Source organism: Molossus molossus, unplaced genomic scaffold (genome assembly GCF_014108415.1).
Source record: "Molossus molossus isolate mMolMol1 unplaced genomic scaffold, mMolMol1.p scaffold_m16_p_6, whole genome shotgun sequence".
Taxonomy (NCBI): domain Eukaryota; kingdom Metazoa; phylum Chordata; class Mammalia; order Chiroptera; family Molossidae; genus Molossus; species Molossus molossus.
Window position 1 is genome coordinate 307,149 of NW_023425399.1, and position 22,301 is coordinate 329,449.

A 22,301-nucleotide genomic window follows, 5' to 3' on the forward strand; every position below is an offset into this window, starting at 1 on the left:
CCCCGGGGGGCAGGGTTGAGAGTGTGGGCTCAGGGAAGCTGGGAGCCACTAGGTGGGTAGTGAGGGAAGGCATTCCAGGTGCAGAGGCCCTGGGGTGGGCGAGAGTGGGTGTTTGGGTGCCAACAGGCTGGGCACATGGAGCTGGTGGTGGGCAGAGGCCAAGGTCAGGGTGGGTGTCAGCTCAGCAGGTGACCTGTCTCATCCCGAGCAGGGTGAGCATGTTTGGAATTCGGGTGTCAGAGGTCAGCTCAGGAGCAGCTCAGAGGATGGGCAGCGAGGGCACTGAGCAGGCTGGTAGGCAGGGGTGAGGGATGCCCAACCATCCATGATGGATGGAGGAGGCGGTTTTCTATTTCATTTCAGATGTTCCCTCCTCCCTTCTGTCAGTGCTGACCTGGAGGGGGCCCCGGGGCGCAGCTGTGCTGGCCTCCGTGAAAGGGGGCACCCCCAACTAGGGGTGAGGGCTGGTTTCATCCTGGAGCCATGAGGGGACGGGGGTGTCCACCAAGGGCTGGTCCCACCTGGAAAGGAGTAGAAGTCCCCCTGCCCATCTTTAAAATATATATATATATTTTTTTCTTTATTGATTTTAGAGAGGAAGGGAGAGGGAGAGACAGAGAGAAACATCGATGAGAGCGAACACTGATTGGCTGCCTCCTGCATGCCCCCCACTGGGGATTTGGCCCACAACCTGGGCATGTGCCCTGACCGGGAATCGAACTGGGGACCTCTTGGTAAATGGGGGGATGCCCCACTACTGACCCACACGGCCAGGCTCCCTGCCCCATCTCAGCGAGTCCCCAAGGTCCAGAGAATAGCCCGTGGAGCTCATCTTCAGCAGGAGGGAAGAGAATCCTGGGAGGGCTCTGGGGTCAGAGTTTGAGGACGACCCAAAAGGGTGTCTGGGCCAACTGAAGCCTGGACCAGGGATGCCGAGGCTCCCTTTCCTCCGGGCACAGCTTATGGGAGCCGCCTGGGGCCCAGTTGTCCTGAGGACCAGGCTCTACCCTGGCCCTTGCCCAAGTGACATCCGAAACCTCAGTGAGCAGGAGGGAGGAGGGCCTGGAGGTCACCTCACTGTCACATGATCCTTCACCCCCACAAGCATGCTGGGGTGGGGGCCGTGTGGCCCGGGGATGCAGGGAAGGGATTTCCCCTTTGTCACGGGGACTCAGGCCTGCTGCTCTCCCCTCGAGGCCTCCCCACTGCTACCCTGAGCCCACAGCTCTGGCCTCCCTCCGAAAACCCAGGCCAGCAGCACCGGCACCGGCACCGGCACTGGGTGGCCCTCACCTGCACACCCCTCCAGCTCCCTGCCCCTCAAACAGGCAGCCGCTGCACTGCCGCTGCAGGGAGGCTGACACCCCCTCGGGCTCCCCCTCAGACCCTGCCTTGGCTCCTTGTAGGCCGGCAGCTCTGCCTCCTACAAACTTCGCCTGCCTCGTGTTCAGGAGTCCTCAGGGGCACACCCCGAGCCCAGCCTGGCAGCCGCTGGAGCCTGCTCCCCTGAGGTGGCCCCTGGCCTCCGGACTCCATCACCAGGGCCTCGAACCTCATCCATCTCCAGGGCCTCGGCCTGCGTCCTCCACCCAGAGGTTGTCGGGCTCTGGTTCCTGAGGCCTGGGCGAGACCGTCTCCTCCCGGCGTCCAAAGCTGGCCCGGCTCAGAGGCATGGCGACAGCGTGCAGGGTGCACACTCACGAACACCCTTGCACAGACAGTACACCTGGGGGAGGGTGTCTGAGGCCCCCACCTCGGGGCCTGAGGCGGCAGTTTGAGTTCTTGTTTGATGACTGGTTGGGTTTTTGTTCAGGTAGAATGGGAGGGAGAGAGAGGAACAGAGAGAGAGAGAGAAACATCGATATGAAAGGGACACATTGAGTGGCTGCCACCAGCACAACCGACCAGGGCTGTGGACAAACTGCAACTGAGGTACGCGCTCTTAACAGGAACCGAACCCGGGTCTCTCAGGACCGCAGGCCGACGCTCTAACTGCTGAGCCAAACCGGCCAGGGCGAAGATTTTACTTTTCAACAGTAAACCTTTCAGTCTGGGATAATTTTAGATAAAGAGATCATTGGAACACTGCCAAGCACAGAGCTCCCGTGTGCCCCTCTTCGCCCTCAGTTTCCCCTTGTTGTTGTGCATCGAGGGTGGTACGTCTATCAACACTGAGAGGCCCCTCTAGTCCTTTTTTTTTTTAATCCTCACCCGAGGACATTTTTGCATTTATCATCAGAGAGAGCAGAAGGGAGAGAGGGAGGAAGAGAGAGAGAGAGAAACATTGATGTGAGAGAGACCATCAAGTGGTTGCCACCCAGACGACCCCAACTGGGGCCGGGGACAAACTGCAACCGAGGTACGTGCCCTTAGCGAGAACCGAACTCGGGACTCTCTGGTCCGCGGGCCAACGCTCTAACCACTGAGCCAAACCAGCCAGGGCTGGTCCATTTTTCTTAAATGCTAAGCAGACTCGAGTTGGATGTTACTAGTTTTACCATTACTGTCCTTCTACTCCGAGATACCACCAGGGCACCCATGGCCACCACCACATTGCCCGAGGGCCTCCGGGCACGTGGCCAGGACACTGTGGGAAGAACCGGTCAGGTGTTGTGTAGAATGTCCCCAGTTGGTTTATCTGATGTAGTGTCTCACAAGGAGAAGGGGGACGAGTTTTGGTGAGGTGCCCTTCTCGTCACAGAATGTAAGGGCTGCTTTGTGACACCTCATGACACCCCCGGTGACGTTCACCTTGGTCACTGGTGAAGGAGTTGCTGGCCAGCTCTCTCACTTCCTGTCTCTTGCTCGTGTGCAGAGGGGTGTCCCTCAGCTGGGTATACACATACCTCCGGCGTTCTGCACTGTCCCGCCCCCCCCCCCCACCAGCTGCATTCGCCGTGTAACTGTCCTGCTCACATCGGCCTCGTGGGTGCGTGCTCCGGCTCGGCGCCATGACCCAGCGCCTGGTTTCGATGCTCACACAGTCCTAGCCCGTCTTTCCCAGCAGCTCCAGGGCCCCAGGGCTGTGTTCAGAGCCCTTCCACCCTGCCACCCGCTCATCTTGCACCAGCCAGTCCTCCAAGAAGCCCTCTTCCCAGCCAGGCCCCTTCCCCGCCTCAGAGATGCCTCTGTTGGTCCCTCGGCCGACTGTTCAGCACCTGGCTCCTGCCAGAGTTCAGGGGTTCTGTCCTGCTCCCACAGAGAACGTCCCAGGCGCACGAAAGGCTCCCCATGCTCCATGACTGTTGCTGAGTGAGTGAGGTCAAGTCAACAGGCTGGCATTTCACAGGACTGGAGCCACCCCGGGAGACCCTCTTCTGGTTGGGGGGCAGAGAGGCCTGTACCTGCCTGGCAGGACAGAGCCCTTCATCCTGTGGACCTCAGGGGCCACAACCACCTCCTTCCCCCACTCCAGTGTCTAGCACCGAAGGTGGGCCTGGTGACACTGGGCGACTGCTCCCCACGTGGGAGACAAGGCACAGAGCCGGTACCAGCAAACATGCCCTGTCCCCCTTTTCTCCCCAGGATCACACCTGGCTAGGCTCTGCTGACGATACCTTCCACACCCATCCCCCTCCGCTGTGTCCCAGCCTGGCAGCTCGTCGACACTGGGGAGCACCGGGCGTCCCTTCCGCCCGCCGTGGCTATCACAGCGATCACCAGCCTCTGCAACGCGAGCCTCTGCCCTGGGAGCAGCTGGGAGCCTCCAGCGGGGACCGAGGCCCCTGGTCCCCTCGCCCTGCTCCAGCTGGCTGGCCCCCTGCCGCCTCCCAGTTTCCAGAACCTGCCCGAGATGGAATTACAGCCCCGGGCCCGCACCTGTGACAGGTAGCAGTGTCTCCTGGCTCAGCCTGGCTCGGACCAGCTCGGACAGGCTGCCTGCTTGGTGCCTAGCGGAGGCCAGGCTGTGGAGATCCCGTGTGGGGAAGGGTGGGGATCAGAGAGGTTGCCACAGGGTCCGCAGGGTGGAGAGAGAAAGGGAGGCCTAAGGAGGAAGGGGGGCAGCGAAGCCAAGACCAGGACCCACAGAGATGGCCAGGGGTCGGAAGAGAAAGGGACGGGTCAACCTTGCGTGCCAGGGTGGCCTTGGCCAGCTGAGAGCAAAGGGGTTGGGCCCACCTAGGGCTGTGAGGGCTGGTGTCCTGGAAAGAAGCCCAGTGGGGGTGGGGGAGGAAAGTACCCTGCTGACCATCACCAGGCCAGGCCAAGGTTGTTGGTGAGGCTGAGCTGTTCGCAGACCCTCACGGGACAGGCCCCAGCTCCACTCACAGATGCCCGGGCCAGGCGCTGGCTGCCACCCCTGCTCTGGGCCTGCACCTGGTGCTGCCCTCTGCCTCCTCCCTGCCTCAGCCCTGTCCTCGCCTCGCCCCTCCCCTCTCCTTCTTCGTTCCTCAGCTCCTCAGCCCCTTCTCCGGCTTTCGGTCTGGTCCCTGCCCTCTGCCACTAGACCCTCCTGGGCCCAGGGCGTGTGTGGCCCCGCCTCCGTCCTGGAGGGAAGGTCTGGAATGCAGAGCCCTGGTGCCAGGGCCTGGGGGTGGTGGAGGGAGCTGGGGCTCAGGAAGGAAGGGGCTGGCAGTTGGCAGTGGCCTGTTGGAAGGACGGTTGGGGGTGAGCACTTGGAATGGAGACGGGGCGACAGTTGGCGGTGGCAGCTGGAGCGGCAGTTGGGGATTGGCAGGGGCGCAGGCCTGGAGGACAGTGGGGTGGGGCAGCGTGGGGTTGGCAGGTAGCCCCTGGCCCAGCGCAGCTCTAGAGGGTGGTCTCTGGGAGGCCCAGCGGGAGGCAGAGCCAGCTGGCAGCAGCCAGGACTCCAGCCTCAGCAGGCGGCCTCCCCGGCCTCAGGGTGGGGCTCTGCTGCAGCCCAGGGTCCACCCACAGGACCCAGGATGACGCGCAGCCTGGGCAGCCTCAGACCCACCGGCCTGCTGGTCTCTATCTCCTTCTGCCCCCCTGGGCCAGGCCCCCTCCCTGGGGGGCTTCCAACAGGGGCTCCGGGGCAGGCACAGGTTCTGGGCAGTTCCCAGGGAGGGGGCAGGACTCCCAGGGCTGTTGCCATAGGGACAGCTGGAGAATAAACAGGCAGGTTCCCTGACCAGTGACTGCAGCAGAAAACCCAGTGGGGGCGGATGGGGAGGGTGGGGCATGTGGTGAAGGCCCTGGCGGGGGTCCCCAGGAACATGTAAAGGAGTATTTGCTGTCCCTGTCACCACCTTTCCCAAAGCTGCCCCAGGCGCTGCCGCACGGGGCAGGACATGGGAGGCTGGTCCTCGCGCTCAGCGGCATCAGAACACCCGCATGGGGCATGGGGCTGGGTCCCCTCACAGCTCCTCTGCCCCCTGAAGCCACGTGGGGTTGGAGGGCAGGCAGAGAGCTGGCCAGCACATGGTACACAGGGCTGTGAGCACAGGGGACGGTGCCAGGACCTTCTGGGAGGCTTGCCAGCCATGTGGCTCCCGGCGCAGGCCTGTCCCTCACAGGCCTGGGGTCTGTAGGTGGGGGCAGGGCAGCATGCTCTGAGGGGCTGCCATCAGCAAATGCTTCTGCGAGCCCCAGGGGCTGGCCTCTGCATCTAGGCTCCTCAGCCCCGAGCCGTGGCCTGCTGATGCTCATTCTCTTCAGGACCGCAGACCCTCCCGGGCTTCAAGGTGTCCCTTGGGCAGGCTGCAGACACAATCACCCACATGGCTGGGGGTGAGTTTTCAGTATGACCACCACGCAGCCTTCAGCAGTGCGGAGCCCTGGTCATCCACTGGTCTGGTCCACAGCTTAGCCAGGGTTCATCATGGCAGGTACCATAGCCTCTGGACCCTCCCAGACACCCATGTGCTGGCTCCCTGGGCCCTGGATGCTGGGTGTCCAGGTCCAAGAGCATCACCAAGGCCAACCCCACACCCTCAGTCCTCACTCGTTTCCAGAACCGCTTCCAGGGCACAGCCGCCCTCACCAAGGCCTCCCGTCTACGGACGGAGAAGGGCTGACTGGTGGTCAGGCAGCAGCTCCCTCCTGGGGTCTGGGTCAAGCCTCAGGGCTGAAGGGCAGTGCAAGAGAGGAGGCTTTCTGGCCTAGCCTGGCATCTGCCCAATCCTAGTAGTAACTTAGCTGGTGCCGGGCACTAATGAACAAGGGGTTCCTGGGGCAGGGCTGCCAGCATTTCCCCATCACGCTAGAGACACTGAGCCGGCTCCAGGGCATCCAGCTGCTGCTATTAGTTCTTTGCTTTTTTCTTTTCTTTTCTTTTCTTTTTTGGTACGTGGCCCTAGCGGGAATTGAACCTGGGACTCTCTAGTCGGCAGGCCGTCGCTCCAACTGCTGAGTCAAACCAGCCAGGGTTTTTTAAAAAAATATTTTTTTCCTTTATTGATTTTAGAGAAAGAGAAAAGGGGAGAGAGAGAGAGAGAGAGAGATAGAAATATGGATAAGAGAGAACATTGATTGGCTGCCTCCTGCATGTCCCACACTAGGGACTTGGCCCACAACCTGGGCATGTGCCCTGACCGGGAATCGAACCAGCGACCTCTTGGTGTGTGGGTCGATGCTCAACCACTGAGCCACACCTGCCAGGCTGTTTTTCTTTTCTTTTTTTAAGGGCAAAGGGTGTCAGCTCACAGAATAACCATCTAGAGACAGTGGACTTCAGGCATGGCTTGATCAGGGCTCTCTAGGACTGTTCCTGGTCCTGCCATTTTGGTGTATCAGCTTTATCTTCAGGCTACTTGTCCTTCTGTTGGTTCTTGGAACAGGAAAGATGGGAGTCTCAGCTCCCCGTCACTGGCAAGGCTGCTTCGGGGAGGCGGGGGAACCTTGATTTACCATCATGCAGGGTAGGGGAGTGAGGAGAGGGAGTCCCAGGGCCCCAACTCAGCAAGGCTTTCTATCAAGACCAGAAGCCGCAGGCTGGCAGGTGGGTGGGCCCTGGAGAGACAAAGGCTTGGTCTCCTGAGCATTGACTGAGCACCACTGTGTGCTCTGACCAAGGCAGCTGGACAATGGACACAGCATCCTAGCACAACTGTTCTCCTTGGAGAGTGTCGTGTGTGTGTGTGTGTGTGTGTGTGTGTGTGTGTGTGAGCCCTCTTAGGAGAAACTCTCTCTGAGGGAGGCAGGTAGGTATCAGGAGTTAGGTCCTCCTGGGTTCAGGGTCCTCAAGCTGACCTCCTTTTCTCTAAGGCTACACATATGCCCTAGGTAGGCAGGTGGGGGATTCCTGCAGAGAGACCTCTGTCCTTTCAAAGGGAGGAGGCAGGTGACTCTCCTGTTGGCCTAGAAGCAGCCACTTGCCAGGGTGGCTGTACTCAGCCCCCCTCCCACAGGCCCAGGAAACAAGGGCAGTTGTTCCAGACAGCAAAGATTGCACCGAGAGGGTCCTCCAGAAGAGAGGAGGATCCTGGGCCGGGAGTGCTGGTCTGCACAGCCGGTCATAGGCACTGCCAGCTCGCAGTGAGGGAGTGTCCCAGCCTTTCATCGCTGGCTGCCAGACCGACGTTCGCCCTTGTTCACTCAAGGAGAATTCCACCACCCTCCCCCGACCTGCCCTCCCACTGCAGCCCAGTGAATGCCTCCTTACACATCCTGAGAAAGCATCCATAATGGCCCGCCGCCTCCCACCTCCCAAGGAATTCCGCGGCGCTGGGCCCGCAGGGAGGCAGGGCGCAGACGGCCCGCGGCGCCTCCCCATTGGATGGTCCGGTCTTGCTCGACTCCCCTGCGCGGCTGGCCAGCCACAGGCTCACCTCCCTTCCCACCGCCGCGCCCGGGAGAGGAAGCGAGGTGGCCTTTGCCCCGGCACAAGCCAGCCAGGAATGCGGGGCCACGATTCTCATTACGCCCGCCCCAGGGCTCGAGTACAGCGTGGGGGAGAAGGGACGCACAGGGCCCATCCAGGACAGCTGTATTCATGGTCGCATCCGGAGGGAGGGAGGGGCGTTACCCCACCGGACAGACGAAGTGGCGGGAAGGACCACTGCGAGTGGCCACCGGTGCTCCTAAGTTGGCCAAACCGAAGCCCCAGTGTCATGCACTGTGACGTGGCCCGCTCCCCGAGGTGCGTCTCTCCCTGGGCTCGGCGTGCAGTGCCCAGGCCCCCCGACTGCTCAAGGGCACCGGGCGTGGGAGCACTTTTTCGTTGCACATTCGTTGCATAGCGCGGGGCCCGCAGAGCCGCCTGGGCGCGGGGGAAGTCGCGAAGTTTGCGAGACGCGCGCCGCGCGGCTGCGCGTCGATGAGCGGGGACAGTCTGTGGCCCGGAGACCCGCGCGCCCCCGAGGAACAGACGCGTGGGCAACGCCGGGATGCTCAGTCGGACAGGGCCTGAGTGCCCTTGCCCCAACCCGAGCCTCCCATCCCGGGGGTCTCGGCTATACCGCCCTGAGGGAAGAGGCGCGGGTGCCCAGAGACCCCACGCCGCGCCGCCCCCACCCCCCGCCTGCCCAGGGGAGGGGGCTTCCCACAATGCCCAGCGAGCTCCTGCCCGCACTTCCGCTGTCCGGCCGCCCACAGGGGGGCCGTAGGAGGACCGACCCCCGCCGCGCCCCCTCCCGCTCCACCGCGCAGAGCTGGGGGCGAGCGAGCAGCGGGGCGCGCGGCCGGGCCGGAGGAGGCGGGGCCCGGGGCGGTGGCCGCGGCCGGGGCGCGGCGCGGGCCAATCAGCAGCTGCGGGCGCGCGCCGGGGGCGGGGTCGGGGTCCGCAGGCGGGGCGCGCGCGCGGGCGGCGGGGGCCGCGGGGTTGGAGCGGGCGCGGGAGCGCGCGCCGGCCTGACGGACGGACCGACGGACAGACGGACGGAGCAGCTGAGGCGAGCGCGCATCTCGGACCCGCCCGGACACGGCGTTCGCCCGGCGGCGGCGTTGGCGATCAGCGGCTCCGGTCCGGCGGCCGCAGCGCCCGCCCTCGTCCGCGCCCCATGGGGTCACAGGTAAGCGACGCCGGCTCATTGTCCGCGCGGCCGGCCAGCGCATCGCGGCGGGGCCGGGCGGGGGCCAGACCGGGGTCGCTCCGAGCCGGAGCCACTCCGAGCCGGGGCGCGCCACCGCCGCCTGCCGCCCAGCGCCCGCCGCGCCCCACCCCGCGGGGGCGCCCTCCTGGCGGCGATCGGCGCTCCCCGGTTGCGGCTCTGGAGCCGCTGGTGGCGACACCGACCCGGCCCCCACTGGTCCCTGAGCTCGGGTGGCGTGGGGCGGGGCGGACGGGGGCGGTGCGGGGTCCCCGCGGGGCTGCTCGCGGTGGCGGAGGCGGCAGCGGGACTGCCCCGCGCCCCTCGCCCTGGGCGCCTCCTGCCGCTGCCGCCGCGGTCCCTCCCCCGTCACCTCCGAAAGGGGAATTTTCCAGCTGGTAATTTCTGCTGCGTCAACGCCCGGCCCCAGGAGACAGCCCGGGGGCGTCCTGGCGCCCCTCACCCGCGCCGCCCCGCGCGCCCCCCGCCCGCGCCTCCGAGCCGCACCCGGACCCGCCCGCGCCGAGTTTGCCAAGAGTCGGAACTGCGGGAGGTGGGTGCGGGCGGGTCCCCGCGCCCTGCCCGGCCTTGGGGGGTCATTGTATCCCCCTGCAGCCGAGCACCAGCCTCGTCTCCATTTTAATTACCGGCTGAATCTGGGCTCTGGGGCCTCGGGGCCGGGCGGCTAGAGGAACGGGAAGGGACGAGGCGCGCAGAGTGGCGAGGGGCGCGCAGAGCCGACGGGGCGCGCAGAGGGATCGGGGTCCGCCGCGAGCCGTGTCTTTGTTTCTCTGTAAATAGACATGTCAGTTTCACAGGGTAGCAGGAGTCAGTATATGACAACTCAATCCCAATGGCAAATAGGGAGTTTTCTGCGCCAGGAGGAGGGCTCTGGCTAGTTGGGGTACCTCCAGTCCCGCTAACAAATTCATTATGCGTAGGTTTAACGGACCACGCACAATAGGGCTGGACCAAGGCAGGGAACCTGGGTACAAACCGAATGGGGCGAAGAACAGATATTTTCTGAGACCGAGGAAATATAAACAAAATAAAGTTTGACTGAGATTGTCAGCGAATTTCCTCATGCTCTCCCTGCTACAATCTCAGCGACGCATTTGTCCTGGATTACAGTGGCAAGATTGTTACCAGCATTGTTTAAAGAAATGCTAATTAGGCAACGGGTTTAGCAAATGGCTGGGCTGGCTGGGCGCAGACACCTGTGCACCCAGTACTCTCGCGCATTTTAATTGTATCAGTTGTAGAATCTTTCATACTGGATTTAATATCAAAGGTAACTTCCCGTTTGGGTAACAGACTTGTGGATTCTCTGTTGCTGGCCCGCCTGCTGCCTGCGCAAGGCAATATTTCCACTCTGCTAGAGTGGAAAATAGTTTGTTCATCAGAAGAAAATTTATGGAAGGCTTTTTTTTTTTTCATATGAATAATGAAGTAAACAATAGTGTTGTATCCAAGTAGAATCCTTCCACTGGGTATATTTTCTGATAGTTTCGGATATTTTGAACTGAAATTTGGGGACGCCTTGTTATTCCAGAAAGGATCAGGCGAATAATAGGCACACTTAGGCAGAAGTTACTGAAGATTGAAGGAGGAACTTAAACACGGTGTCCCCTAAAAAGCCAGTAATTATTTTCACATCCTTAACTGAAGAGAAGGCGGGGAGGGGGGTGACTGTGAGAGTTCTCTTTGGGGAGTGGTGGAATGTACTCACGATAGGCTATTCAGAAACCCCAAATCCAGGCTTTCCTGGATGCCAGCCTCAGGACTTTCATTGAAGCCTCTCGTTGACATTGTGGACGTAAGAATTTTGTTTTGGTTGGATGGGAAAATTTCTGTGTCGGTTTAGCTGTTTTGTGTGTGCTGTGCTCAGACTCGGTCCACGTCCCCTTTCGTGTTCAGGTCTTGCTGGCTGTTGCCTGCAGAGGCATCAGCTCTCCTGGGTGCTGCATCCTCACTCAGTTACCCAGGGACACGTCACCCCCATACACCCCAGGCTCCTTGGTCACCCATTAGCATCGAAAGGCTGAGGCAAACAGGGACCTGGAGGAAATACCCTGAAGTGTGACAGCCTTTCATTGCTAAATGATGTATTATTTACAAACATGTTAAACTGAATTAAATTTTAACAGAGTGAACTTTCCAACATTGTCCTTATGTGGGGTTTTTCAAATTAAGGGAAATTGGGCCATGCTGTCCCTGTGGTCTGTGTTTCTGGGACAGCTGTACCACTCTCATGCTTTGTTCTCAACCAGAGGTCTGGGACCAGCCTCCAAGAGCCGAGGAGACCCACTTAGGGTGCCGTGTTCAGAAAGTTCCGTGAGCCAGGACACTGGCGCTGAGTCCTCACTGCGGGTACTGTGTGCTCAGGTGCCCTCTTGGTTGCTGTCAGTGACAGGAGAGTTCTAGAAACCATTGGTCCTCTCGTCCCCACACCCAGAGTCACGGGGCCCTCTGTGCTGGGGGCTATGCTCCTGCCCAACGCGTGCTCAGAACAAATGTGGGCTTTTTCTTCTCTCCGACTTGACATCTTTTCCCCTGAAGTCGGCTGAGTGATGGTGCATTGCCAAGACTTCCCCTGTGAATGTCCCCCTGCCCTGAGAAAAGAGATTCTTCTTTTTTTTTTTATCCTCACCCGAGGATATTTTTTTCTTTTTTGTACAGATAGAGTGGGAGGGAGAGAGAGGAAGGGAGAGAGAGAGAAACATCGACGTGAAGGGACACATCGAGTGGCTGCCACCTGCACGACCAACCAGGGCCGGGGACAAACTGCAACCGAAGTACGTGCCCTTAGCGGGAACCGAACCCGGGTCTCTCCGGACCGCAGGCCGACGCTCTAACCGCTGAGCCAAACTGGCCAGGGCAAGAGATTCTTCTTTTTGCTGTAAGTTTGCTTCAGCGGCCTTTCCGCTGAGAAGGAATCTCCATTGAGGCCACAGATACTCTAAGTCTTTGGAACACAACTGTCTTGTCCTCATCCTGGTTCTTGTGTCCTCCAGTCTCGAGGTGGCTTTGCCACGGTTGGCGTGGCGGAGACCTGAGGCCACGACAGTGGCCACGATCTCCCCTTCCCTGCCACTCTAGCTGCGGTGCCGTGCAGCCGGAACCTGCGATTCGGGCTCGTGTCCGGCTGTTAGTGATGTCGGAACAGGCCCGTGGTGGTTCTGCTGAACCGTAAAAGACCACTCAGACTTGACCTCCGCATACGGTTTACGTCAAGTTTTCTGTTCCGTGTCTGTCAACCCTGCCACTTATGTACATTTGAACATTACTAAGTATTTATTTATTTAAATCCCCACCTGAGGATTTTTGAAAAGTATGTTTTTATTGACTTTTAGAGAGAGAGGAAGGGCGAGGGAGAGGGAGAGACAGATAGAAACATTGATGAGAGAGAAACATCGATTGGCTGCCTCCTGCGCACCCCCAGTGGGGATTAAGCCCACAAACCATGCATGTGCCCTGACCGGGAATCGAACTGGCGACCTCTTGGTCCATGGGTTGAAACTCAACCACTGAGCCACACCAACCAGGTGGATGTTTGTTTTTTAATTGATTTGACAGAGAGAGAGAGATCGATGTCAGAGAGAAATACCAATCAATTGCCTCCTGTACATGCCCCAACCGGGGATCGAACCCAAAACCTGAGTATGTGCCCTGACTGGGAATTGAACCAGCAGCCTTTCGGTGGTGTGGGACAACGCTCCAGCCAACAGAGCCACTGGGCCAGGGCCCTACGTATTTCTGAACATCACTTTTTGGATTTAAAAAATTAGTAACCTAGGTATTTTAGAGCAGGAAGTAGAAGAACAATGTTGGTGTATTTTCAACAGTATTTACAGAGCTTTTCTGTTTTGACAGATGTGTTTGTTAATCAGATCAGAGACATTCCCAGGGTTTCTTATTCATGACAGTTCTTTGGCCTTATCGAGGACCTGCTATGGACCAGCCTTCAGGCCAGGTTGGGGACAGAGTTCCTGGTGTGGATGACAAGGGCTAGTGACAGAGGGGCCCAAGAGCTCAGAGGACAGAGTGCAGACCATGGGGCGGACAAGGGGTCTCCTGAGTCTCTAAGACAGCTGAGGGCTGTGTGGCTCAGTGGTTGAGCGTCGATCCTGCACCAAGAGGTCACTGGTTTGATTCCCAGTCAGGGCACATGCCCAGGTTGTGGGCCTGATCCCCGGGGGGGGGAGGGGGGGGACACACATGCAGGAGGCCTCCAGTCGATGTTCTCTCCCATCGATGTCTCTATCTCTTGCTCCCTCTCCATTCCTCCTGTCTCTAAAATCAATAAAGGAAAAAAAAAACACATAGAGACGGCCGAAGGAAAGGGTGTCTAAGCAGACTCCCCACCCCACCCCGCCCAGCATGGGGCCCCCTGGGCAGTCCTGTCCTGACTCGGCAGAGTGGAGGACTGTGAGAGGACAGGACCCCGGCTGGGCAGCTTTTGGGGGCTGCCTGGCTGTGGGGTGGGCGTGAGAAACCACAGGTTTCAAGCTCTGCCTTCCCGTCCCAGCCCGCACGTTCGCAGACCACACTTCGTCCTCTTGGAAAAGCGCCTGTCCTGGCCTTCAGGGTGCCCCTGACGCTGCCCTCAGGTGGCCCCGGTGTGCTGCCCCCTCTCAATGTCCTTCTCCGTGGCGTCTGTCCTTCCAGTGACCCAGTGAACTTTCTGAAGGGGTCCCCGTCTGTGTGGGAATGATGGGTGGTTAAAACGTCCTTGTTAAGTGAGCAGCACCACCACTCACGTGGGGCGCAGGTGCTTTTTGAGGTTGTTACTCCTCCCTCGAGGTCACGTTTTCATCGATTTTAGAGTGAAAAGGAGGGAGGGAAAGAATGAGAGAAACATAGATGTGTGAGAGCCGGGGACATGCCCTGGACCGGGAGTCAAACCCACAACCCTTAGGTCAAAGGCCGACGCTCCAACCCTGAGCCAGGCCAGGGCCACGGGTGCGTTTTGTTCGAAAGAGGTTTGGTTTCCCTCTTCGCTCCGTCTGCTCCTCCCGTGTGTTAGCAGCTCCTGCGTGAGAACGAGGCCCCTGGGGCGGGGCCTGCTGCACGTGGACCCTGCCCCACCTTCGTCTTCGGGAGCAGAGAGGAGGCACCTGGGGCTTGGGCTCGCACGGAGGGTTCGAGGGTCTCAGGTCAGAGAGCTGCCTCCAGGAGGGTGACCATGTGAGTGGCACCTTGTCAGGGTGGGTCACCTGGCCAGGGAAGTGTCCACGGCGAGAGTTCAGTGTGCGGCCTGGGGTGTGGAGAGGAACCGGTGACCCCTCACGGGGCAGAAGAACCAGACGTCTGCCAAACCCTTGCACCTGGGGGCCGGTCCGCTCTCTCCAGCCCAACTTCTCGGCAGTCGCTCCGCGGATGTGACAGAGCTCAGGTGCTCTGCGCTGGGCCTGGGTTTCTGGAGTGTGGGTGGCCGATGCAGACGGGGAGGCTTTCTAGAAACACACGCGGAATCCACTGACCACCCACATGGCGGGGAGCAGCGTGTGAGGTGAGTGACACCTGCCCCGCACCCCCGCGGTGTGTGCAGAGAGGGACCTGCCTAGTGGGGACCGAGGGTGACTGGGTGGGACAGATCACAGAAAGGGTGGACCAGGCTGAGTGAAAACATCGTGAGGGTGGCGCAGCGGGACCCATGAGGAGGCTGTGTGGTTTAGGTGCTGTGACCACAGGGCTTCCTTGCAGACTTGGAAGGAGAGGTCATCGCAGGAGGCTTGGGTGGGGGGAGTGTAATGGTCAGAGGCTTGTCCTCGGACGGGCTCTGGGGCTGAGACTCTTGCTAGAATATGGACACTGTCTGTCCAAGGGAACCGGGCACTTTTGCTGGGGACTCACCCCAAGCCTGTGGTCTCTAACGGAGCCTCCTGGCACCGGAACCGTCCCGTCTGCATTGAAAGCCCGGCGTTTCAGTCATTCATATGAGCCCTGTGGCGGGCACCCTGTGCCCACATCCTCTTGCACACAGAGCAGAGCAGTCCGCAGGCTGCAGGCGCCGCTGTCCTGGAGGAGCAAGGCCACCGCAGGAGTCAGGACAGCGGAGAGGAGGGTGCGGACGTAGTGACGGTGGGTGCGGCCTCGGGCCTGGAGCTCAGTGTGGTGGGCCACAGCTCTGGCCTCCCCACCTTGGACTTCTCTCGCTCGGGCTGCACACGCTCGTAGGGTTGGGCTGGACGCCACACTCACTGAGCCTGAGCGGCGAGCTCTGTGCCACCTCAGGGCTCCAAGTGGCACCGGTTGACTTTGTGGCGTGTCTCTGGACCCAGGATGCTGCCGGTCCCTGAGCCCCACAGACCCCAGGTTCGGCTGAGCATCTGTGGACACGGGTGGCTCCCAGACTCTCCTGTGGGGCCTGTCACACAAGGTGAGGCCTCCTGGCAGGGTTTGGGGTTGTTCCCTGCCCTGAACCACGCGGTGGGGCCTGCTGTTCATCCCGCCTGGCTGGGGTATCTCTCGGTTCCTCTCGATCAGCTTTATTCCCTCTCCTAAGATGTCAAGAGAATTCGCTGCTGACTAGGACGTAAAGGTGGCGATTCTCCTGCACAAACCTTCTGAGGTCAGAGAAGGTTGCGGACGTAAGTTCTTGCTGGGTCCCCGCTGGTGAGTGCCTGGGCCGCTGCAGAGCCTTCTCGTGCTCAGGATGTCTCCGCAGCATCAACAGGCGCCTCTCCTGCGACTCGGAGAGACTGTTCCGTGTGCAGTTTTTGATTTCCGGAGGGACGCTTGGGGAGTCGGGACCCCTGTCAGACCAGAGCCGAGGTTCTGGGCCGGAGTGAGTGTAGCTCCCGGGAGAACCCCGTCCAGCGTCACAGTGCTCACAGTGCCTGTTTATTCTGTGCGGTCACTTTTGCTTTCGTTTCTGGTGGCTCCAGCAACAGGAGGTGTCCATGCTTCCCGTGAAATGTAGTCACTTCCTTTGTCTGTGGTGACACAGGAACATGTACCTCTGAGCGCATGGCTTTTATCGTATGTGGGGACCTTCTCTTCAGCCTCAGAGTGCGTGGAAGAAGTTTCCAGAATCATCAGCGGACACGCTGGACACAGGGCAGTGACCGTGCATGTGTGACAGCCCCGGGCTGCTGGACAGAATACTTCTGAGCCTGGGGACGTGCTGACGTCCCTGTTTCTCTTCTGACCTTGTTAGCAGAATGAGGCGGGACCAGGGGTGAGCGTGTGAGGCGTCCTTGTCCTTGTCCTTGAGATCGGGTCCACGGTCCCTCCCTGAACTTGGTGGGACGGCAGAGTCAACATTTCAGGTGCCGAGAGGCGGATTTAAATGTTTCTGCTTCTCGTCTCCTGATCTGGCTTCCTGATCATTGTTGATACGTTTGCCTTTCTCTGTCTGGTTGGAACTCCAGATGCCAGAGGCCCTGGGGCGGAGGGAGGCAGAGAGGCTCCGAGGTCTGGGTCCAGCGAGGCTGAGGTGACCGCGCTTCTCAGTGGTAAACAGGGTTCTCTCTGCGGAGCTGAGCGGAGAGGGTTTCCGGGGCTGCCTGTCGCTGGGAAGGGCCAGACGCCGCCACTGGGTCCTGTGTCTGCTCCGGCAGAGGGTCGGTGGTCAGTCCCAGACCGACAAGTTCAGTTCTTGTTTTCCTCAGAGATCAGTGAATGCGGCTTCCCTCGGAGAAAGCCCAGCAGGGTGGGCGTCTCCTTTCAATCACCCGTGTCTGCTCAGTATCACTCCTAACAGGCTCACTGTTATTTCAGCTTATTTGTGCCTTGTCTTGAGCGAGCCTGGCCCTGGCCGGTTTGGCTCAGTGGTGAGAGCATCGGCCTGCGGACCAGAGAGTCCCAGGTTCGGTTCCCGCTAAGGGCACGTACCTCAGCTGTAGTTTGTCCCCGGCCCCGGTTGGGGTCATGGGGGTGGCAGCCAGTCGATGTATCTCTCTCACATTGATGTTTCTCTCTCTCTCATCCTCCTTCTCTCCCTCCTGCTCTATCTGAAGATAAATGCAAAAAACTAAAAATAAAAAGAAGCAAGCCTATCCATGAAATCATGAATTTGATGTCTTGGTTTTACTTTTATTTTTTTGATGCACGCTGAAATGAGCATGTAACTGTCAACGTAAAGGTTTATCCACGAGTTGGCCAGAAGCCAGAAGCCAAAGGGTGAGGACCCCATTTTGGGGGGGTCTAGGATATGAAGGGTCCACCCTTCCCTGCAGGGCTGCACCTGGAGGGGTCGTGCACCCCTCCCTTTGCGGCCGCTGGGCGAGGACCAGCACGCTGCTTTGCTGCGCTGTGACCCTCGTCAGGTTCTGGGTTCTGGTGCAGGTGGCTTTGCCTGGTGGCTTGCAGGGGTGAAAGGGTGGACTGTCTTAGTAGTTCTGCTCTCGGCCCCGCCACAAGATACTGAGTCATCGCGGTGGGCCCTGCGGATGGCACCGTGCGGTCTCACGCCCGTCTCACAGGGCCTTTCCTGTGACACCCATTGGGAGACACTGGTGGGGCAGGTGGCTGAGCTCCCCAGGGCTGTCAGGACGAGCGCCACCAGGGGGTCAGTCAGCGGAGGTTTATTCTGTCACATTCGGAAGGCCAGCAGGCCGAGCCTTCCTGCCTCCAGCTGCCGTGGTGCCGGCCGTCTGGGCGTCCCGGGGCCTGTGGAGCCGGCGCCGTCTCCCCCGCCATGTTCTCGGGGCCTCCTCCCGAGTGTCCAGATTGACCTCTTCTTTTTCTTTTCTGTTTTTTGTTGATCCTCACCCAAGGATGTGTTTCTACTGATTTTTGAGAGAGAGTGGAAGAAAAGGGAGAAACGTCGATGGGAGAGAGACGCATTGATTGGTTGCCTCCCGCGAGCACCCCAGTCAGGGCCGGGGATTGAACCTGCAACCCAGGTCCGGCCCTTGACCGGGAATCGAACCCATGACCCTTTGGTGCGCAGGCCAACGCTCTAACCACTGAGCCACACTGGCCAGGGCAGGTTTTCCTCTTAGAAGGACACCAGCCATAGTGGATTAGGGTCCACTGTGATGACCTCACTTTAACTTCGTTGTATCTGGGAAGAAAATGGGGTCGCCACCCATTCGCCTCGCAACACTGTTAGAGCTTGTTTGTCGGACACATTTCCTCATCGCGTTTCTCAATCCTGAGTCTGTCGAGGCAGCTTCTTTGTCCACTAGCAGCTGTCACCTGTCACGGCGGCCGTCCCCGTGACGGACTGGCAGACGACGCGTTGGCGACTGCAGTGCCCGGCACACCCACGGAGGACGTGGCCGCCAGCGAGGTCCTTGCTCCGTGGCTTTGTGTCCCCGCAGGGGAAGCAGTGAAGCAGAGACGGATGGCGAACCTGCCGTGGAGGGGGCGAGGCAGCCGTGTGGGGAGGGGCCGGCCACTCAGATGGGGACGAGCGGAGGTGGGGCCCAGCGTATCCAGAAGGGCAGTGGGGGCCCAGGGGGGGCCCTCCTCTGGGCGCCTGAGCTCACCTGCCCCACCAGGTCACACCAGAGCCTTTTCTGTCCCCAGGCAGCTGGCGAGACCTGTGGCCCCTTTTCTGAACGGCATTGTTGATGTTTCCCCTAAGGGCGCAAGGAAACGAACAGTTGCAGCTATTGGAATAGAGTCTTCAGAAGTTTAGAAAACTTTCTTTTGTGGTCTCGTAACATATGGCACTTAACACGTCGAATAATAGCGTGAGTGGTGGGTCTCAAGCTCATAAATCTGAAGTGGTACTGAGCACGGCTGTTCTGCGGTCGCTGTGGCGGCTGTGGGGATGTGGCCTCTGCCCAGGGGCTCCTGGGAGACACTGTCAAGGTGACCGGTGTCCCCAAGAAATTTCCCAGCGGGCAGGGGCAGGAGGAGCAGTCTGTGTCCTCTCTTCGGGGGACCCTGCCCACAGCAGCTCTGATCCCAGATGGGACGGTGGTTCTCACCTGTCCTGTCCTGTCGGGAGTTGGTGAGAGTCAAGCAGAGCCCCCCCATGGTACCCCCCCACGCTGGCGCTCCCCATAGCTGCGAAGAGGGTGTACGTTTGTGTTTATGCCGAACCCCACCGGGACGTTGAGTTGTCTGGGTGCTGTCCTGCCCCAGCAAGCGAGCGGTGGCCGCGGCGTCCACCGACGAGCTTCATGAATAAGAAACTTGCTCGGGAGGGAAGGAGGACTTGCACACACATCCCGAGGGCACCTGTTCTGCGCTCTGGTTTCTAACCATTTTTTCCTTACAAGCTCTCAGCCCCAACGTGAATGGCATTTAATTGCTCCAGGTTGGGCCTCGTTTAGTTTAATGTGTCGCAGTTTGGGCTGTTTTCCCAGCGTCGGGCCTTTGGGCGTTTCTTATTTTTTGCCATTATAAACAGCAGAGCCGGACACACCTTTGAACAAATTAGCCTTTTGGTTGTTTCCTTGGTGGAGGCAAAGGCGTGGCCAGACTTTAACCCGCTGACCCCGCCCCTGCGCTCCAGGGGGACTGGTCCCTGGTCATGCCACCGTCTTAGGGATTTTAGGACTTCACGTCAGTTTTTGCCAGCTTCATAATTCAGATTTTCCTTTGAACTCTTCTCAGAACCTAGTACGTTTACTGGGTTTCTTTTAGGCCCAGACACTTTTAACGTTTTAACGTTAAGTCACAGAATTAACTTAGATTTTAAAAGCAGAAGAGATGATGCCCTGGCTGGTTTGGCTCAGCAGTTAGAGCATCGGCCTGCAGACCAGTCTCGGGCTCGATCCCAGTCAAGGGCACGTACCTCGGTTGCGGTTCGTCCCCGGCCCTGGTCAGGTCGTGTGAAAGGCAACCAGTCGATGTGTCCCTCCCACGTTGATGTTTCTCTCTCTCCCTTCCTCTCACTCTGTCTGAAGATAAGTAAAAAAATATCCTCCGGTGAGGATTAATAAAAAAAAAAAAGCAGTTCAGCCGGTGTGGCTCAGTGGTTGAGCATCCACCCATGCACCAAAAGGTCACCAGTTTGATTCCTGGTCAGGACACATGCCCAGGTGGTGGGCTCAATCCCCAGTGCGGGGCATGCAGGAGGCGGCCAATCGATGTTCTCTCTCATCGATGTTTCTATCTCTCTCTCCCTCTCATTTCCTCTCTCTGTAAAATCAATAAAAAGAAAAAAAAAAAAAAGCAGAAGAGATGGGATGAGGGGTTCACCCAGAACTCGGCCAAGACCTTCCATGTGTCAGCAGCCTCGGGCTCCTTCCCGGCTGGGCCTGGTGAGGGGACAATGCTGGCCTCTGGGGCATGTGCCCTGCACCACCCAGCAGGTGCTTCCTGGGCCACAGGACCACCCCGGTGTGGGCACTTCCTGCCCAGCAGGGCCATGAGGACGGTGAAGTCGCCAGGAGACCTGGCCTGGTGGGCGACCGGAGCAGGCGGGGCCCCCAGGCTGCCAGCTGAGCAGCCGGCACATCCAGTGCCCATTTCCCTCCGGATGCTGTGTCACTTCTCGGCAGATGTGGAGAGCCCCACGCGGGCCCCGGGCCCCAGGTGGCCCTCCTAGGTGCATCCCCACTCCTCACCGAGTCTTGGCAGGTCCCATCTCTTTCCTCATGAGTCATGGAGTTTCATTTCTTGAAGTTCCTTGGAGCCCGTCCCAGCCCAGCACGGTACAGAGGGGGCTTTCCCACGCCAGGGCTCAGGGTGCCCTGGACCGTCCACCCTCCTCTGGACCCCAAGCCTGGGCCCTGATCAGGGGGAAGAACCAGCCCCTCCCCCCGGCGCCCTTGGACTGGTGCCAGGCTTAATCCTTGTGGGTCCAGGTGACGCCCACGCTGGGTCTCACGCTGGCCTGGTCAGTCCCACCTCGGCCTGCTTTTTCCCATATTCCCGCCTTGGCCCCTGGTGGCTTCTCAGCCCCTTGGCAGCTGTGGGGGTGCCAGGGACCCGTGGGACCTGTTCCCTGCTGAGGCCTGGTCAGCGGTGGGCCTGGCTGTGTTGTTGGTGTCGCTGTGGACATGAGCCTGAGTGGTGTGGGAGGTCCCGGCCGCAGGTCAGGCAGTTTACTGTTCACCCCCCACCTTCATCATCCTCATTTATTCGGCTTCCAATGAGTGTTGACCACGTACAGGCCTTCGCTCTTGCAGAAATGACTGTGGACGCTGGGAAACACGTCTGATTGGCCTGTTGAAACTGCTAGTCTGGCCGGTGTGGCTCAGTGGCTGAGCGTCGACCCTGCACCAAGAGGTCACCGGTTCAATTCCCTGTCAGGGCACATGCCCAGGTTGTGGGCCTGATCCCCAGTGGGGGACATGCAGGAGGCAGCCAATCGATGTCTCTCTCATCGATGTTTCTCTCTCTCCCTCTCTCTCTAAAATCAATAACGGAAAACAATTTTAAAAGAAATTTAAAGAAACTCTGCTGGTTGTGACTCAGTGTGAACCGGTGTGTGTACCCGAGAGCCAGGTGCCCGGACCATTTTGCCACAGCTCCTCACCTAGGCCAGCGGCTGCCCTTGTTGTCAGGGAAACAGCTTTTACCAAAAAAAAAAAAAAATGACTGATGAAAGTTCCCAGGGTGTTACTCGATGTAAATAGAGTTGCGGATTGTTAACAAGTGGTATTTCTGGGGTTCTCTTGAGTTATTCTCGAAACTTTTCCATAGATTGGAAAGTGTTTCCCCCCAAAAGCCGAGAAAGACAGCGAAGGGGTCCGTCCTGTTGCCCGATGGCATTGCTTTATTTTCCTGTTTAGATTCTGCTTGTTGGCAGGGAGCACAGGGTTTGGAGTTAACACTCCAAGTCCGAGGACAGCTCAGCTCAGATCTAAAATTCGCAGAAATGGTTTTTCTGCCTATTTGTTTTTTAGGAAACATTTAAAAAATTTTCTAAAGCTGGTGTGCCTTTTTCTAGGGCTTTTGTAACCAAAGGCCACAACGGAAATGTATCTGGTCGCCCTTCTGGGAGCCAGAAGTCGAACTCAAGGTGGGCAGGCCGCGCCCTCCCGAGTCCCCAGGGAGGTCCTTCCCGACTCTGCAGGGCTCTAGGTGGTCCTGGTCCCTGGGCCTGTCCCAGGCCACCTCCCCCGCTTCTGCCGCTATCTTCACGTGGCTTTCTGTGCGTGTTTGTGCCAGATTTCCCCTTTTTGTAAGGACACCAGCCCTGTTGGGTTATGACCTCATCTTAACTTGGTTAAATCTGCAAAGACACTATTTCCAAATAAGGCCACGTTCACAGGTACTGGGGTTGGGACCTTCAGCAGGTCTTTTGGGGGGACATGGTTCAGCAGTGGCAGTGAGTGGCTGTGTCCCTCCCCTGACTTTGCTGTGCGCCGTGACTGACCCGAACGGCAGAGCCCACCTGTGGGGTTGCGCTCTGGCTTGTCACATCCCCTGGCGCTGGGATGTCCCAGGGTGAGCGGCCGTGGCACACCCCTCTCCTACTGTCAAGCCCGTGTCCCAGGACCAGGAATTTGCTCTTCC

The 22,301-nt window shown here is 59.4% G+C and overlaps 1 protein-coding gene across 1 annotated transcript in view; it reads left to right on the plus strand.

Annotated features, from left to right (window-relative positions):
- The first annotated feature begins 8,870 nt into the window (after positions 1-8,870).
- Positions 8,871-22,301, plus strand: part of ZBTB46 (zinc finger and BTB domain containing 46) — a 41,842-nt gene continuing 28,411 nt past the window's right edge. The window contains exon 1 of the mRNA XM_036245505.1: positions 8,871-8,912. The gene's annotated coding sequence lies outside the window, so the exon portion shown is untranslated. The remainder of the gene's footprint in view (positions 8,913-22,301) is intronic.